The sequence below is a fragment of the Peromyscus californicus genome, unplaced genomic scaffold, assembly GCF_007827085.1.
Source record: "Peromyscus californicus insignis strain IS unplaced genomic scaffold, ASM782708v3 Scaffold_22__1_contigs__length_63687245, whole genome shotgun sequence".
NCBI lineage: Eukaryota > Metazoa > Chordata > Mammalia > Rodentia > Cricetidae > Peromyscus > Peromyscus californicus.
Genome location: NW_026294525.1, coordinates 38,229,630 through 38,248,070, shown reverse-complemented (window position 1 = coordinate 38,248,070; position 18,441 = coordinate 38,229,630). Strand labels below are relative to the sequence as shown.

General features: G+C 43.2%; 1 long non-coding RNA gene across 1 annotated transcript; it reads right to left on the bottom strand.

The window, feature by feature from the left end:
* Positions 1-119: 119 nt before the first annotated feature.
* LOC128118553 (uncharacterized) lies at positions 120-18,124 on the bottom strand. The gene is made up of 4 exons (XR_008221254.1): positions 17,846-18,124; positions 17,569-17,638; positions 2,853-2,990; positions 120-2,508 (listed from the first exon to the last, which is right to left on the bottom strand). It is a non-coding gene; the product is annotated as an uncharacterized LOC128118553 (long non-coding RNA).
* Between the last annotated feature and the right edge of the window lie 317 nt (positions 18,125-18,441).

The following is an 18,441-nucleotide window of genomic DNA, read 5'->3' as shown; positions in this document are numbered from 1 at the left end:
GGCTCCTCCCCTCCCTTAGGCTCCTCCCCACCCTCCCCACTTCCTCCCTGGGTGGACCGCCTTCTTGGGATAGACCAACCAACCCCGGGGCTTTGACTTTGCAGGTGTGTATGCTCACTTAACCGCTTTCTGCTTTCGCATCAAAGGCAGTTTGAGGGGCTGGAGAGATGGCACACTGGTTAAGAGCATTGACTGCTCTCCCAGAGGTCTTGAGTTCAATTCCCAGCAACCACATGGTGGCTCACAACCACTTGTAATTAATGAGATCTGGTGCCCTCTTCTGGCCTGCAGGATACTGTCTACATAATAAATAAATCTTAAAAAAAAAAAAAAAAAAGGCAGTTCGATGCTAAGGGCAGAAGGGCCTGAGGAGGAAGAGGCTGGATGGATATTGCTTGCAAACCTGTCTTCTTAGAAGTTGAGTGTCTAACACTTAACAGGTCGAACATCCATAACCAGCTTAAACAGAGGCACTGGGCAAGGCTATGGAGGGAGAAAATAAGTGGCAGACATACTGGGAGACTTTGGGGGAGGCAGAAAATGGGCTCGTAAGAGCAAGCCCATACTGAAATCACAACCTCTTTAATACCTTCCCCCAAAATTATTGGCATCTGCCTGGACCATGACTCATTTCTGTTGACAACTTAATAGTACAAGGTTTTAGAGGCAGTTAATGGATACGGGCAAGATTCAAGGAGAAATGGAAGTAAAGGAGTATATGGGAATAAAAAGGAATTCCAATTTTATGTGTGACAGGTACTCTTATTAATATACATGTGATAGTCCTGATGAGCCAGACATGGTTTGTCCTTGTTTCTTATTACGTAACACACTTGTCATGTCTTCCGTTTGAGCCAGACTACTGTACCAGGAACTATGCTAGAAAAATTTCACACCCACCATTATGTGTATAGTCATCATAGCAAAACGTTGGTACAGAAAGTTGCTCGGTAGATTCTATGGAACCCAAAGCCAGCATCCGTGAGCAGTACCCAGAACTGTAGTCAGCTCTACAGAAGTTGAAAACTGGGGGATATAGTATAATGTTGGAGCACTTGCATGCACATGGCCCCAAGTGAGCTCCAGCACTGAGGACAGGTGAGTAATTTATCACTGTTTGGATTTCTATAAAATAAAAGATGCCAGCACTCACTATGCTGCCTCGCTGTGCTAAGTTCCTAGGTGTTGGAGGTCATAGTCCTGTTGTTATTTCTAGTCCCTGTCTGCTAACCAACAGATCACACTGTTAGACACTCCTCCATGTGGCCACCAGAGGGTTTTGAATCAGAGGTCATCGCAGTAAACGTGCCTGTGAAAGTAGCTCTTCAGATCATAAAACCTGTCTGGACGTCATAAATAGGACTCTATGGAAGTAGATCTTAAATAGCACCTTGTTGGCCGCCCTAGTTAGCCATGTGAACCTCGGAGAAATTGGCCTAAAAATGAGGTGGACCAAAGCCTCGTGCAATAACCAACTTTATTCAGAGCATCAGACAATTTATACTCTGAGAATTAAGAAGAGTCACGCGAGTAAAGTGTCCAGTCACAAGGACACTCTGGGTGTGGCAGAAACGTGTTTTCCATAGAGGCACCTGAATAGCAACAGCTGAAGTAAACTCACTCCTGTCCGCTACACCTGGGAGGAGCGAGAAAACATATTCCAAGAACAATTCTGCGTTTGGAAGAAACTGAGGTCACAAGACTCTTGTCTTGTTTTCTTGGAGTTTTCTCACAAGCCCTCAGGACTCCCCTCATACAACTCTATTCTTGGACTATATTCCGGCAGCACCTATCACTTACATCAAGATTTAGCAATAAAAGGAAATCCTTGCTATTAGAATAGGAGCCCAGGAACCAGGTTGGGGAGCAGGGAAAGACCTCATGAGTGACAGATGTCTTAAACCGCTGACATTACTTAAAGATCTCTTATAAAGGGACAGAGTGGTGTTCACTGATGTAAATAGTGTGTGGTGCCTCAGGAGTTTAATGCAACTCTCTGAGAGGCAGATAGAGTGTAAGCAGTTTATCACTATGTAGGTTGGTCATTGACCCTAGAGAAGTCAGGCGGTGTAGGATGAAGGGAAGTGCCACAGGGCATTTCCCTGCTAAACTCAGTCTCCTTGCTTGTATAGCAGCTATTTAGAGTAGGTTTGAAGCTTAAGTGGGCCAATGCTCAGAAAGCAATGGGACAACCACATGGAGTTACCATGTTGTATGCAAATAAGTTTGCTCAATGTAGTCTCTACAAAATGGCTTATTAAAAAAAAGATCTCACATATTGGTGAAATTATTAAGGCCACTCCACGTAGTTAAAAGGAGATTTATTTAATGGTGTAACTTTCAAATTAAGGGATAGGTAGGTCGCGGGGTCTGGGGAAGGTATATCGCAGTCCAGCAGTGTTCTCTGGAGCTCTGCTTGGCCCACCTCCACCGTCCAGAGTCCTGGAACAGAGCGAGAGCGCTGGCCCATCCAGATCTCAGGTCTCCAGGCGCCTCTCTTGGCCCTGCCTTGTAGGCATGACAGTTACCGAAGTCTCAATGGGGGTTGGAACTTCCAGATCAAAGCTGGAATGGCTACCCACTACACTCACACTCTCAAGGACTCATTCATTTTTTAAAATGATTATAAGTTCTCCAAAGGCAAAGGCTTTACAGTACCAATAATGGAGTACTATAAGACCTATGCCTATGGCTCCAAACACACCCTAGAAATACTGTTCAGGTCCATAACTGTGTTAGTTTCTCTGTTGTTGCTGTAATAAAGCACTCTGACCAACAGCAACTTAAGTCTATAATGTCAGGAGAGGCATGGGGACAGGAGCAAGAAGCTGAAAGGTTACATATCAACTTACCTAGGATGCAGACAGAGAGAGAACTGGAAGTAGTATAACAGGACCCCAGATCTTACTAGGTTCCTAGACCTTAGCACAACTGACTCCATGATGGAAGTACCATTCAGTCTGCAAAACTCAGCACATCGACAGCACCACCTGCCAAAATGAAAACAAAGGCCTAATCCATCAAAGTCCATAGTTCCAGGAAAGTCTCTAACTGTCCTAACTGCTTTTTAGCCTCTGCAGTTCCACTTCTGGCTAACTGTTCTTGTTAACTGAAGTATGTCAACCCAGAACATGGTTTTTGTGCTTAAAAACTCACCTGGAGAAAGGCTCAGGGCTACACTGGCATCCTGAACACCCAGCCAGCTAATAAAGACTTTCTGTTGGCTTAAACCCATGTCCAAGCAGTCTTCTCTGGTGAATATCCTATAACAGTAGGGGGATGCTATAAACTCTTAAAGCCCTCCCCAATGACATACTTGCTCCAGCAAGGCTCCATGTCCTAAAGTTCCAAAACCTCCCAAACAGAGCCACCAACCTTGGACCAAGTGTGAACCTTTTGAAAATTACTGACTTGTTCTTTTGAAAGTTTATTATTTAGTTGATATTTGCATACAACAGAAATTCAATAACTATTCAAGGCAATACGACATTTGTTCAATTGATTCTCCAATTTATGCCAAACACTATTGTAGGTATTAGGGGTACATTAGTGAAAAAGACTGATTGTTTATCTTTACTCTTTAAATTTTAAATTTTTTAAATATTTTCTTAATTTTTTTTTTTTTTTTTGGCAGATAGTGTTCGAACACACCTTTAATTCCAGCCTCAGGGTCCAGAGGCAGGGGGATCTCTGAGTTCAAGGCCAGCCTGGCCTACACATTATGTAAGGGTCCAAGGCAATGCTAAAGGAAGACCACAGACTCAAATAGTATGTAAAAGCAAAGAACATTTATTAATATTCCAGCATGCAGGTGTAGTTGGAAGCTTTTATGTGTCCCAGCCAGCTGGCGGTTAGGACAGATCTCTCCCACTCAAGTCCTCCAAGTAAGCACACAGAGGCTTATATTAATTATAACTGCTCGGCCATTAATTCAGGCTTATTACTGATTAGCTCTTACACTTAAATTATTATAATTTAATTCTTATCTATGTTTAGTCACGTGGCTTGGTACCTTTTCTCAGTTCTGCCTTGTCATCTTGCTTCCTCTGTGTCTGGCTGGTGACTCCTGACTCAGCCCTTCTTCTTCCCAGAATTCTCCTCATCTGTTTACCCCACCTATACTTCCTGCCTGGCTACTGGCCAATCAGCATTTTATTTATCAACCAATCAGAGCAACACATATTCACAGCGTACAGAACGACATCCCACAGCATGCAGGAGTCGTTCACCTGTACAAAACGATGACAATCCCAAGAGGAGCGTGCAAAGCTCCTTTTAAACACAGCTAAGGGGAGTTTCAGGGACAGTCAGGTCCCCTGATGTATAACTGGTTAAGCACACAGCAGTTACATTAGTATACTCTTAGTTCGCTGAGATTTAGTCTTAACAATTTTGGACATCTTTGCATATGCTTGGGCAAGTTCGGATGTGACTCAGGAGAGGACTGTTGGATTTATCCTCGAGACATTGTGGGGCTGACCTAACTTAGGCCTGTGTTTGTTCTCTCCCATTCCTGAGTGCAAGGGTGTTGTGGGAGAGACACCTGTTTTGCCCTTCTCAGAGAACTGAAATATAAACTCAGTTGTGAGAGTGGGAGAGTTTAACCTCTTCAGTCGAGTTCTAGGACAGCCAGGACGACACAGAGAAACCCTGTCTTGGAAAACAAGCAAACAAAATTTAACCTCCATTTTTTAATTTGACTAGATTAAGGCCAATAGTTTGGTAAAGCGTACTTCTACGAGTGTCTGTGAAGGCACTTCTGAGAGGATTAAAATGTGGAAGCTCCGACTCAGCGAATGGATGAGTGCCTTGATGGTTTTGTAATAGGCTGGCATTACTGGGGGAGTCTAGCTAGAGGAAGTGTGCCCCCTGGACTGTATCTTACTTGGAGCACTCCGGTGATCAGCTTTAACTGTCAAGTCGACACAATCTAGAGTCAGCTGAGAAGACAGTATCAGGGAGGGATGGACGCTGTGGCTTAGGTTGGCCTGTGGGGACATCTGGGAGGGATTGTCTTGATGCTGTGGGGAGACCCAGCCTGAAAGTTACAGTATAAAAGGAAGAACGTGGGCAGTGCAGTAACCACGGGCACATTCACTCACTGCTCCTTTCTCTTGACTCCAGATGTACAGACGGGATGTGACTGGCTGCTTTATGGACTGTGACCTGGAGCGTGCGCTAAAATAATCCCTTTCTCCCTGAGGTGGCCTTTTCTCGAGCTGTTTTATCACAGAATCAGAGGGATGAGACTAGGGTGGCCTTTCTGTGCTTCCTGTCCATTATGATGCTCGGCTCCACCACCCTTCCCAACCCGGATGGGCTGAACCCTCCGACACCCTGAGGGGGGACAAAAAAATTCCTTCTGTGACTGGTTTTTCTCCGGCATTTGGAAACAATGAGACAAAAGCCTGACCAGGACAAAGGAAGACCAAACCAATTCCTGCCCTGAGGGGCTTAGATTACGGTTGGGGGAGAAGAGGTATAAGGGAGGGCAAATCCCAGTGTGTCAGGTGGTATGATGTGACTACTGAGTGTCAGTTTGATTGCATTTTTAAAGCACTCAGCGAATTGAAGAAGCATGCCTCTGAGTGCATCTACAAAGGAATTTCTAGACCGAACTGACTTAGGAAAAAACTTGTGCTGAATGTGGATGGCACCATCCAGTAGGTGGAAGAGCCTTTCTGTCTAAAGGGAAGAGACAGAAACGGAAAGAGTGTAGCCATATTCTCTCTCTTCTCCCTTCTACCCTCCATGCCCCTCTCCCCATCTCCCTCCTCACCTCTGTTTTCTGACAGGGAGGGGAGCTGGCACATTGCAAAGTTTTCTGACATGGGGGCCCACACTGCTATGCCATACCCTTCCCACCATGGTGAATTAAAACCCTTACACTGTGAGCTAAAATAAACCTTGCCTTCCTTAAATTGCTTGATGAGCCATTTTGTCACAAAGACCAGAAAGCTAACACAGACGGTAAGAAATACTCAAGGGGAGGGAGGACAGAATAAGATAGCTAGAGATAAGAATTATAAATTACATGAGGTACCCTGAGAAGTTCCCAATCTAAAGGGATAAACAAGCGAGCCAGGAGGATGCCTGGGAATAGAAGATGAGGAGAGAGGACTGAGACCGGCAAAAGACTAGATTGTGTGAACGCAAACATTCAGAAGTCAAAGTACATGCGGTAATATCTGGGGGGTGGGGAAGAAGTTGTGGTCAGAGTTGAGAGAAGGGTAGAGAGCGGAAGGAGATGAGATGGGAAGGCCCTGGTCACACCCTGTTCACCCAAGTCCATGGAGCAGCAGGAGGGCTTTGGCTGTGAGCAAGGTGGGGACCCGATTCTCCTTTACTTCTTAACACCTCATCCTGGATGGTACCTGGCCATGGACTATGTAGAGCAGGGAGGAAGGAGGAGGCCACACTACAAGACCATTATGATAATCCTTTGATGAGACGATTTTAATTTGGTCCAGTTTGGTGACTGTGGAATTACAGCTCCTTCCATGGTGTACTCTCTACAGTTCAGTTACCTTCAGTCTCCAAAAATTACAATAAAGTAGAAGAAAAGCTTTTGAGGCACCACATAGCCTTTTAGAGAATACGTTGTGGGGCTGGAGAGATGGCTCAGCGGTTGAGTACACCAATTGCTCTTCCAGAGTGACCCAGGTTCAATTCCCAGCATCCTTGTGGCAGCTGACAACTGTCTGTAATTACAGTTCCAGGGGACCTGACACCCATGGCAAAACACATAAAATAAAAAATAAATAGAAAAAGAGTATATTGTTATAATTTTACAATTGTATCATTACCATTGTTTTTTTTTTTTGTTTTTTTTTTTTTTTTTGTTTCTAGCTAATAAATCAGTCTCTGTTGTAGTCATGTACAAATGGGAAATACTGGGCTGGAGAGATGGCTCAGAGGTTAAGAGCACTGACTGCTCTTTCAGAGGTCCTGAGTTCAATTCCCAGAAACCACATGGTGGCTCACAGCCATCTGTAATGAGATCTGGTGCCCTCTTCTGGTCTGCAGTCACGCATGCTGTATACATAATAAATAAATAAATCTTTAAAAAAAAATAAAGAAAAAAATGGGAAATACTAATGTAGGGATACATTAGTGAAAAAGACGCCTTCATTCTTTAAAAAAGAATGTGTTTTAGGTGGGTGGTGGTTTTAAAGACAGAAGATATTCTTGTATACTCATTTAGTGTTGGAAGTGATTTAGGAAAGGAGGGAAATTATTAATATAGATGACAGAGAAGTGTTTGAATGTTGGCATTAAGGAGAAGAGTGTTAAAGGTAGCCCACCAGAGAAGTCCACTCAGACACAGCTTCTAGCCAATGGAAAGTCTTTATTCTAGCCAGCTGGGGCTACACCCAAGTGCTCTCAGAGTTGGGTAGCTTTCCATAGGACTCTCCATCGAGGAAATCAAATTCTAGTTAAACCTGAAAGAGCAAATGTACAAGATGGAGGAACCTCGGCACTGCCTTGCCCTGTCACGAAAGGATGCAGTCTAGTGCACAAGATGAAAGGCTGGCCTTCTGAGGGAGAGAATCCACCCATAATACAGGAGGACGGCACAGGAAGTGATGGCCCTTTAGTGGCAGATGTGGTCATGGGACACTGTAGCTGTCCTCTTCTGATTGCTTCTATTTTCTTACCTAAGGAGGCAGCCCAGTGTAGGCCAAGATATATTGTAGTAGGAGATCTGTAACTGCAGCTGAACTCACCAAAGGTTTATTTCTCCTGCTGGGCGGCTTTCTCCCTCCCCCATCTCTTTTGCACAGGGGCATGTGTCCATGCAATACACACATTAGAATCAGCTAGAGGACACTGTTCTAATATCATTCAAGGACTCTGTGCTCCCTTCCTCTATTGCCAACGCTAGGGCAAAGGTGAGCACTTGGCTCTTTAAATCTCTTCTTTCGCGTGCTATGTGGCCTTATTCATATGATCGGTGAGATAAGTACCACCGCAACTAATTTCCAAAAAGTCCTGTGCACTACGGTCTTCCCATGGACAGGTCGGAAACCTCATGCATGGAGGGGGAGGAGACCCTGGAGGGCTGAGGAGAAAGAAGACACAAAAATAGTTGTTGGGCAGAGTGTCATTGCAACAAGATTAAATACGATTAAGAATCAAATGAGTAACAAGGAAAATGTAGTTCAGATGGTGAGTTTTGTGATGGCTGGTGGTGATCGAAAAAGGGAGAATCTGAAGCCTGCTGGAGGAAACACACACATGAAAGCTGAGGTGAGCAAATACTAGGACTTTTGATTTGCAGGATATGTGAAGCACAGTCTGGAGCTGGGCGCTGTGGAGCAAGGGGGCTACAAGCTATGTGTTGGGTGTACCCTGCACTTTCTCATTCTTCTCCCCAGCACCCTGCTCTCTTCTACCTGCCGTGAGCGGATTTCCTTTGATCCTCTCCTCATTTGCACAGATTTGACCTAGACTTCCTGGAAATTGTACCTGTTATGGCCCACAATGCAAAGGCTTAGTCCTTAGCCTATGGCACTTCTGAGAGTCTGAAACAAGAACACCCTCTTTAGAGGGATTATCTCCTTGAACTCAAGTGTATGCTTGAGGAGTTTGGGAATAAACTGAAGTTGTCTTGAAACTTTGTTGCCGTTGAAGAATTTTCTTGTTGCTTATGGGAAGAATCAGGCAAAAGGCTGAAAGGCAATAGATCAGTCTGAGAAAATTATCCCAGCAATCATTTGTTGAATATAATTTAGGAATCAAGTAGAGTGAAGAGCAGCCAGATGTGGTGGCCCACACCTTTAAACCCAGCACTGGGGAGGCAGAGGAAGGTGGATCTCTGTGAGTCCAAGGCCAGTCTGGTCTACAGAGCGAGTTCCAGGACAGCCAGAGATGTTACACAAAGAAACTCTGCCTTGAACCCCACCTCCACCCTCCAGCCTCAAAAAGAGTGAAGACCAGGTTCTTTCTTGTCTCTCAAAATAGTCAAGGAAGAATTATTGCTTCTGTGAGCTGGAACTTTCTAGATAAAAGAGATGATATCTGGTTGTATTTGTTAGCTTTGCCTTTGCTTTGACAAAATCCCGGGCAATTTAAGGAAGAGTTCGTTTGGCTTAAAGTTTGAGGGTACAGTCCCTCGTGGCAGGGATGGAGGAGCGGCAGGGTTATGAACTAGTCACACTCAATCCACAGGAAGCAGAGGGTGTTGAATGCTGTCACTCAGCCACGTTTAAGGTAGGTCTTCCTACCTTGATTAGCCCAATCTAGAAACTCCCTCACAAACGTGCCTAGAGGTGTGTCTCTCCCTGAGTCTCACCCTGTCAACGTTGATGATTAAAATCGACCATAACACTGTTCTATATCAGTTGTCTTTAACCTAGAATAATTCTTGCCCCAAGGGGACAATCGGCAATGTTTTACGACTTTTTGTTTGTCACAAAGTGGGATCCAGTGCACAAAAACCTCCCTTACAACAAGAATTATTGAGCACAAAATATCAAAAGTGCTGAGATGAAGATACCGCATTCTGTCTGTTCAAAATTAAGTTCTTGAATTTGCTTCTTTTATATTGTTGATGCGGCACAGTCAGCAGAAAACTGACTTCATGCGTATGTTTAAAAAGAACAAAGGAATAAACAAGTTTTGGGTGACAATTCCTTTTTGAAGTAGTATGGGAAGGCCCTTTTCCCCTGACAGAGCTGGGAAGATGAAGGGAATTACAAGCTGGCTTTGATCATTTGTGCAACTAGGTTGAAGTAGAGCAACTTGGATAAAGAAGATAAATGTAGGATAGCGGAGCCTGGGCAGGAAGGAATATTACAAAAGCAATGTTTGTTCAGGGGAGGGAGATGAGAAAGATTTGGTTTTGTTCTATTTTGCCACTTTTTCGCCTCTGGCAACACACTTAAGTTCAGCATAAGAAGTCAAAGGGTGCATGCAACTTCCCCGTATATCCAGCATTAACTAAAGACCAAGGGCAGAAATGGCAGGCTAAGATGGACCTCTCTTGGTAGAGTGCTCGCCTAACACACAGGAAGCCCTGGGTTTGATTCCCAATGTCTGGTAAACTGACACAGCAGCACACACCTATAATCCCAGCACTCGGGAGGTGGAGTTGAAGAAGTCATCCTCTGCTGAGTAAAGAGTTCGAGGCTAGTCTGTGCTACAAGGGACCTTGTTTCATAAAGGAAAGAACCAAGGCTTTTTGCTCAAAGGAGCAGCCAGGGAACCAAATCTAGTGGGTGGAAGCTGAGGTGATGGTGACAGCATCATCTCCGTTGCTAAGTAATGGACAGTTTTTTTTTTTTGTTCCTTTTCAGTTTTAATGATATCAATCAATGATCCCTTCCTCCAGTCCCTGCTAAACCCTCAAATCTTCTCCATAGATGACCATCCTTTGGCATGAAGTTCTGGTTTTGTGACTACCAGATTGAATTTTGCAGTATATAGCTAAGCCTGAATTTTAGTCTCCACTAACTCTAAAGTTAAGAACAGGTAAAGATGAGCCACACAGAGACAGACAACTATAATCCCAGCTCTTAGGAGGCCGAGGCAAGAAGAGCATAAACTCAAGGCTATCCTAGGCTACATAGGGAGATTGTCTTTAAAAAAAAAAATCACCACACCATCATCATCTACAACAAAGAAATACAAATCAACATGCATGGAAGTTCTTCCACCATGGACCCCATAATCTAGGGTAGCTTCAGACTGTGTGCCTAGGGTATGGTTGCTCATACATGTCTCAGAATAGACCACTATTTGAGGAGCGGTCTTATAAATTATTATAATTATAATTTTCCTTGAGACACAGTTGTTGTATTGAGTGAGGTCACAGTTATTCATTATCCTGTTCTAGGCACATGGGTTAAGCTTGAACTTTATTCCTCTGAAACCAAAGCTATGGTTTGACCACATTATGTGTCCATCTCAGAAGGAACAGGGCAGGGTCCCCAGTGAATTTCACAGAGAACCTTATGCCTACTCCTGATTTAGGAGCTTCTGCTCTGTGAGCTAGCAGGCATCTTAAATATGGAGGCATAGCCCTTCTTGAACACTAAGAAATGAAGAGTGGCATGTGCTCAGCAGTGACATTTTTCCTTTAAAAATTTTTTCATCACTTCTATGAAACAACACTAAAGTTGAGTTGCTGTGGAATGTTCTGTATGGCAAATGTGTTGCTAATTAGTTAATAAATAAAACACTGATTGGCCATTGGCTAGGCAGGAAGTGTAGGCGGGACAAGGAGGAGAATAAAGCTGGGAAGTGGAAGGCTGAGTCAGAGAGACGCTGCCAGCCGCCACGATGAGAAACAGCATGTGAAGATACCGGTAAGCCACGAGCCATGTGGCAAGGTATAGATTAATGGAAATGGATTAATTTAAGCTGTAAGAACAGTTAGCAAGAAGCCTGCCACGGCCATACAGTTTGTAACCAATATAAGTCTCTGTGTTTACTTGGTCGGGTCTGAGTGGCTGTGGGACTGGCGGGTGACAGAGATTTGTCCTGACTGTGGGCCAGGCAGGAAAACTCCAGCTACAAATGGCGTCCAACGTGGTGGCAAGAGTTTCCACCTAAAAACTGAGAAAAAAGATTCTAAAACGGAGCTAAAAACAGTTCCTAATTGTCTCTCTCAAATGAGCGGCAGCTGCCGGTTTGAGCTACTGGTGGGTTCCTAGAGTGCGTGCTCAACCTGCAGTATGGCGGGAATGAGGCCTCTGCAAGTGGCACATTAAGCTACATGGTGGATTTAGCCTTTGCTAGTACAAAACAAAAAAGGGTTTCTGGACTACACGCTGCTTGGATAAAAGCATAGACCCACGATAGCTCCCAGAGCTGGTGGTAAACCACAGCCATGTTGGGAAGCTGAGGTGGGCGGAGCCAGCAGCCACAGCTGCTGCAGTTTAAGGCAATAGATTCACAATAAGACAGATTCAGATGTAATAGTTTAAAATGTGTGTAAAATATACGAAGGCTTGAAAGAGACAGAAAAGGTGATATATACAGTTATATAAACAAATACATAGTTTTAAAAAATAAAGTCTTTAAAGAGACAGTAAAATTAATATAAAAAATAAGCCCCGTAAAAATGGATATCACACAAAGAATCTGGATTGTGTTGTCTTTGGGATTCTTAACTACAGAGAGATATTTGATTGTAAAGGAAGCTGAGTTAAACCAATATGCATATTTTAAAGGTACCTTGACTTCAAAATTTGAATATAAGGATATGTTGCTTTGGAAAGGAGACTCTGTTTTTGTTTCCACAGAAAGCCAGAGGCTATGGATTTGTTCCAGATTAAGATACATCAGGTTTGACCAGCCAAGACCCCCTGAAAGGTCTCCGATGACACCATGGCCCAGATGATCCAACATCCAGAACGGTTTGAAGGCAACTGGCTCAGACGATACACCCTCATGGACTATTCCATAATCCTAAAATTTTCTTTGTTTCCCCATAAGATACAGCGCCCCCCTCCAGCAAGAAGTAGTAAGAGAAGCTACGCCCAAATTCCCAAATTGTATGTAATTTTACTTTGTTAAGGTTAAAACCTTCCTTTTGAAAAAAAAAAAGGGGGAAGTGCTGTGGAATGTTCTGTATGGCAAATGTGTTGCTAATTAGTTAATAAATAAAACACTGATTGGCCATTGGCTAGGCAGGAAGTGTAGGCGGGACAAGGAGGAGAATAAAGCTGGGAAGTGGAAGGCTGAGTCAGAGAGACGCTGCCAGCCGCCACGATGAGAAACAGAATGTGTAGATACCGGTAAGCCACGAGCCATGTGGCAAGGTATAGATTAATGGAAATGGATTAATTTAAGCTGTAAGAACAGTTAGCAAGAAGCCTGCCACGGCCATACAGTTTGTAACCAGTATAAGTCTCTGTGTTTACTTGGTCGGGTCTGAGTGGCTGTGGGACTGGCGGGTGACAGAGATTTGTCCTGACTGTGGGCCAGGCAGGAAAACTCCAGCTACATTGAGTAGTTAACATCCATGGGAGATTAGTTCCAAGGGCCTCTGTGGATACCTAAATCCATGATTCACAAATACTTCACCTGAAATTGTAGCCAGTTTTTCTCTGTCCTGCCTGCCAGCTCCCAAATAATCACACAAAGATTTATTATTAATTATGAAAACTTGGCTGATAACTAGGCTTGTTTCTAACTAAAACTGACCCATATCTTTTAATCTGTGTTCTTTTACCTGACTCAGTTACCTTTACTTTGTAATGCCCAGACTGCTTGTTCCGTGCCCCTGGCATATCCTCTCATCCCCACCCTTCTTCCCAGCATCCTCTGTGCCTGGAAATCCTACCCAGCTATTTGGTCTTCTTTTTTTTTTTTTTTTTAATTAAACCAATCAGAATGACACTTCTTCACAGTGTACAAAAGGATTGTTCCACAATGTGAGATGGATATGGGTATGTGTTTATGTGTAACCTCTGAAAAGATTGAAATCATCCCCACATTATTTCTAATACTTAATGCTATGTAAATAGCTGAATTGTGTGACTTAGAGAATAATGACGAGAAAAAGTCTAAACATGCTTAGTGCACATGGAATGCTTCCGTTCAGATGTTTTGCTTTTATGAAACAGATTCTTTGGGCCAGGTGTAGTGACTCATGCCTTTAATTCCAGGATTTGGGAGGCAGAGGCAGGCAGATCTCTGTGAGTTTGCCACTAGCCTGGTTTACATAGTGAGTTCTAGGACAGCCTGGGCTTTGTAGAGAGATTGTCTCAAAAAGCCAGAAATAATAATAATAATAATAATAATAATAATAATAATAATAATTCCTGTTATGTAGCCCTGGCTGACTTGGAGTTGTTATGAAAAACCAAGCTAGCCTAAAATTTGTGATGATCCTCCTGCCTTTGCCTCCCCAGTATTTTTTGTGTGTATAAGTGTGTAGCATGTACTCATGTGTATATGTACTTAAATGTGTGTGGAGGCCTTGAATGTCTTTACTGAAACAGGCTCTCTCAGTTGAATTCAGAGCCCATCCATTGTCTAGTTTAGCTATTCAGATTGTTCTAGAATCCTCCTATCTCTTCCTTTCAAGTGCTAGGATTACAGATGGCCACCATGCCAACCTTGCTTTTACATGGGTTCTAGGGATGTGAACACCGCTCCTCATGCTCTCCTGGTGAGCACTATATGCTTTGAGCCATCTCCCCAGCCACCTTTCAAGTATCTTTGATCCTTAATTGAATGAATCTGTGGATTCAAAACCTGCAGGCAGAGAGGGGACAACTATCATATGTAGAATACATTCTATTAAATGAGGAAGTTTCCTGCTAACGTCTACCTTTCAATAACTTGGAGTGTTTCTTCCTTCCCTCCAAGTCAAGGGGATGCAGTAATTGTTGCTATTCTAGGAATCTAGGTGAGTAAAGAGTAGCTCTCTGATAAAGAACTGGTCTATAAGCAAGGGTTTTGCAGCAAATCCTAGTTACCTTAGAGGCCCAAACTCCAGGAATCATATGCATTTGGAATGGCGTGGAACTTACAGTATTAAAAAGTAAGAAAAGCTTTAAATGTGAAAACCAGGGAAAATGCAAATCTGGAGCTTTGAGCTTTCAAACCATCAAAGCCAAATCCTAGTTGGATGTGGCCCAACAAGACACTCGTCACTTAATGCTCTCCTGGTTTGATGTCCAGAAGAAAAGGAGCCACATCAATATCTTATGAGATCATAAAAGGCAAACCACATCGGCACACAAGCCAAGAACTGCAGAAGAATGATAGAAAAGAGAAGTGAACCAGAGCACAGAACCACAAGCATCAAAAACGGCAAGTGGTGAACATAGCCGTGGTGAACACTGCAGTTGTAGCAGGAGCGGTTGACACAGAGAAAAGAGATGGATGGAGATGCTACTAAAACTACAGAGCCAGGAGAAGCCCTAAGCTCAATCCTAGACCCACCACAGGCAGCTCCACTCACCCACACAAACAAATAAAACCTGCACAGTGTTAAAACTAAAATACAAAGCATTTAAGCAGTTACTTTGGAGTTACAGAAGTGGGGAAGAGAACTCAGGGGAGAGTATGTAAGATGTATCGGTGTAGTAATGACGACTTCTTTCCTTAAAGAACACTTAGTTTGTACCAGGCACTTGGCTGAAGGAACCCGAGAAACAGGGAATTTGCTGGGAGACTATGCCTCCTAGAGATGTTAGAAGCTACACCCATAAAGTCTCACCAATATGGCTCCACAAACATCATCTGAACAAGAGGACGCCAATAGACATGCTAATGTGGAAGGGAGAAAGCTCCTGAGGCCTCGACCCTAGACAAAAAATTAGAGGCAACCAAGGAAAGCTGAGGGCAGGAAAAAGTCTTCCCTAGGGAAGAGCACACCAACTGGTTGTCCAATAGCAAACTGCCAGCCCTGAAAACACACACACACACACACACACACACACACACATATATATATATATAATTAACATTATGCAGATTGAGCAAGTTGTATTTATGTATTTAGGAACACACCCACCCATCACCACCACCACCACTACCACCACCACCACCAATAGTTGAAGAAAAAGGAGCCGTAACTTTGAAAGAGAGCAAGGGGGTGGTATGTGAGAGAGTTTGGAGGGAGGAAAGGCATGGGGAAATGATGTAATTATATTAATCTAAAAATATATTTAAAAAAAAGAAGACCCCCTCATTGGCATGCTCACAAGCCAACCTTATAGAAAATACCTCATTGAAACTCCCTTCCCAGGCGATGCTATATTACGTTGACTCTGCAATTACACTAACTACCATAGCAGGTCATAGTACAATGAATTACTTATATGTCGGTGGCAGTTCCAGTGTATATGCATCTACAGCACAGGCAATCATGCAGGTATTCCAATGCAAAGATGTACAGTCCGTAACACTTGATAAGGCTAACAAATGACTGTGTTACTGGCTTACATATTTTGCATAATGTCCTTGCTCTCTTCCTACTCATAAAAAAAGCTTGTCACAAAATGTGTGCCATGAATTGCCAGCAGAATCTCCTGCATCTCTTCGTTGTATGAATACATTATATTGGGGGAATTGATCTGCATCACCGAGAACTTCCTTTAGGGATGCAAAGACATAGCCGTGTCATGAGTACTTGGTTCATCATAATTAAAAAAGACAAGTCTTTAAGTTCATAACTGCTGTCAAGTCAAGTACAGCTCATGGACACTGCTTTCCTTTTGAAGTATTAGAAAATTAGGAGATTAGAAAATCAAATGGCTAACTACAAATTCACAGAAAAAGTACCTATTTTTTTTTTTGAAGTATGTTTTGAAGTTCTTGAAATGTTTCTTGGGAAGTTTTATCATGTTGATATGATACACACAATGTATTGGGAGAAGATACTGCTTGAGCTATCTTATATTCCTAGAATCTAGAAACTAACAGGGTGCTCCTCTATATACAGTGAGGATAAGATGGTTGTAGATGTAGAAAGGAGATCTGTAGGCAGAGTTTTTTTGTCAGGACTGAGATCAGCTCTGTTCCATCAGCCACTTCCCAAATAACTACTCAGAGACTTATTAATTATAAGTGCTTGGCTAATAGCTCAGGCTTGTTACTAACTAACTCTTACTACTTAAATTAACCCATTTCTGTTCATCTACATTCTGCCATGTGGCAGTACCTTCTTTCAGCACAGCATGTTTATCTTCCTTTGCTTCTCTCTTCTGTCTATGACTCCTCTGACTCTGCCCTCATTCCTCCCAATGTCCTCTGTGTCTTACTGTCCTGCCTATACCTCCTGCCTAACTACCGGCCAGTCAACTCTTTCATTAAACCAATCAGAAGGTGTCTTGGCAAAGACATACATTGACTGTGTATAAAAAGATTATTCCATAGCAGAGATCCATTTGAGGGAGAGAATCACCTTGGCCAAGTGATTATACGAAGGTGTCAGCCATCAGTAATTTCAGAGTGGTCTAGGTAAGGAGCTCAAAAATATAAATGTAGTGAATAAAACCAATCATTTCTCTAAGAACAGATGTGGTTGACCCAAGAGCCATGGAATTTCTACATGCCTACGTTATGCAGGAGTGCCATTAATGTGTTTCTCTTCTCCCATTCCCTGGTGATACTGGGGACGTAGGAAGTAGGAGACGAAGCATGTGAGACTACCAGAATGGTTCTTTCTTGTCTCCAAGGCCAATGGCCGTCTCAGCCAGTGCCATAGCTGAGCAACATCTGGTCTTAACTTTCTGCATCTTCGCGTTCTCTCTTTCCACTGGAGCTTTTAAACTGCCTTTAAAACAGGAGTAGCAATGGGCCTGCAGGAGCTCTCAGCTGCTTCTAATTCTCTCCCAGGCCCACTCTCCCCCAATAAATGACACGTTGTAGAAGGTGTTTTACAACCTGACTTGTTAATAGATCCAGACCTCTCTTGCAACAAAGCCAAACAAAGCAATGAAGGTTAAAACACAAAAAAAATCACAGACACAAAAGATAGATAAGCATAGAGTTATTTACAGCCTATGAAAGGAGCCAGACCAGCTAATGTGGAAAGTGCCTTTTAACTCCCAAAGTCTAGCCTTACAAGAAAACATCCTCACACTGGAAGATCACACTACTTACCACGCCGGTGTTTGGCCTTTCTTCCTCCTGGTCTATACATAGTTTTCTCTTCGTGGGTTTCATTACAGACCTGTGAATGAATAATACAGGGATAACTGAATCTACCCACTTTTCTCTTCCTCGGGTATTCAAGACTGAATCATTTGTTTGTAAACCGCTCTGAGGTTCCTTACATAACAGCACCGAGTTAGAAAGGTCATAGTTTTCAGCTGTGGGGTTCACCATCACCCCCTCACGATGAACAATTCTTCCTTAAGCTTCTGTAACAATGATCTACCTTTTCAGATGGGGAAACAGAATTCTGACTGGTCGTGAAGGTCACGTTTAAACCTGCAAACGTCCAAAAGAATCTCATTGTTGTGCTCATTGAGGTTGATTAATACATTAACTGCTGAGTCGTCACCAATGAAAATGCACAGAGATGATCTAACAGCATAAGGTAATAGGAAATCTCTAGGCACTGATGAATGTATTGTGCTGTCCACAGTCCCTCTCAGTGTCAGGAGATAGAGACAGGATGTGGGAACAAGTCATGCACCGGAAAGCACCGTGCTCATCTTTCCAGCTACTCAAAAACACAGAAAGGAATAAATTGGAGGCAATTTTCAGGGCGTTACCAAGAAACTACCTGTAGCTTTGAGAATCAACCACTAGGTGGCACCATCTCATTAGCATTTTCTTCTCAGTTCTGAACCATGAGCTACATTAAGCATCTTATGTTTCTTGATTTGACTCCCCTCACCCCATTCCTCCACTCCGAGACAGGGGTTCTCTGTGTAACAGCTCTGGATGTCCTGGAACTTGCTTTGTAGACAGAGACCCACCTGCCTCTGCCTACTAAATGCTGGGATTAAAAATGTGGGCCACCACCGG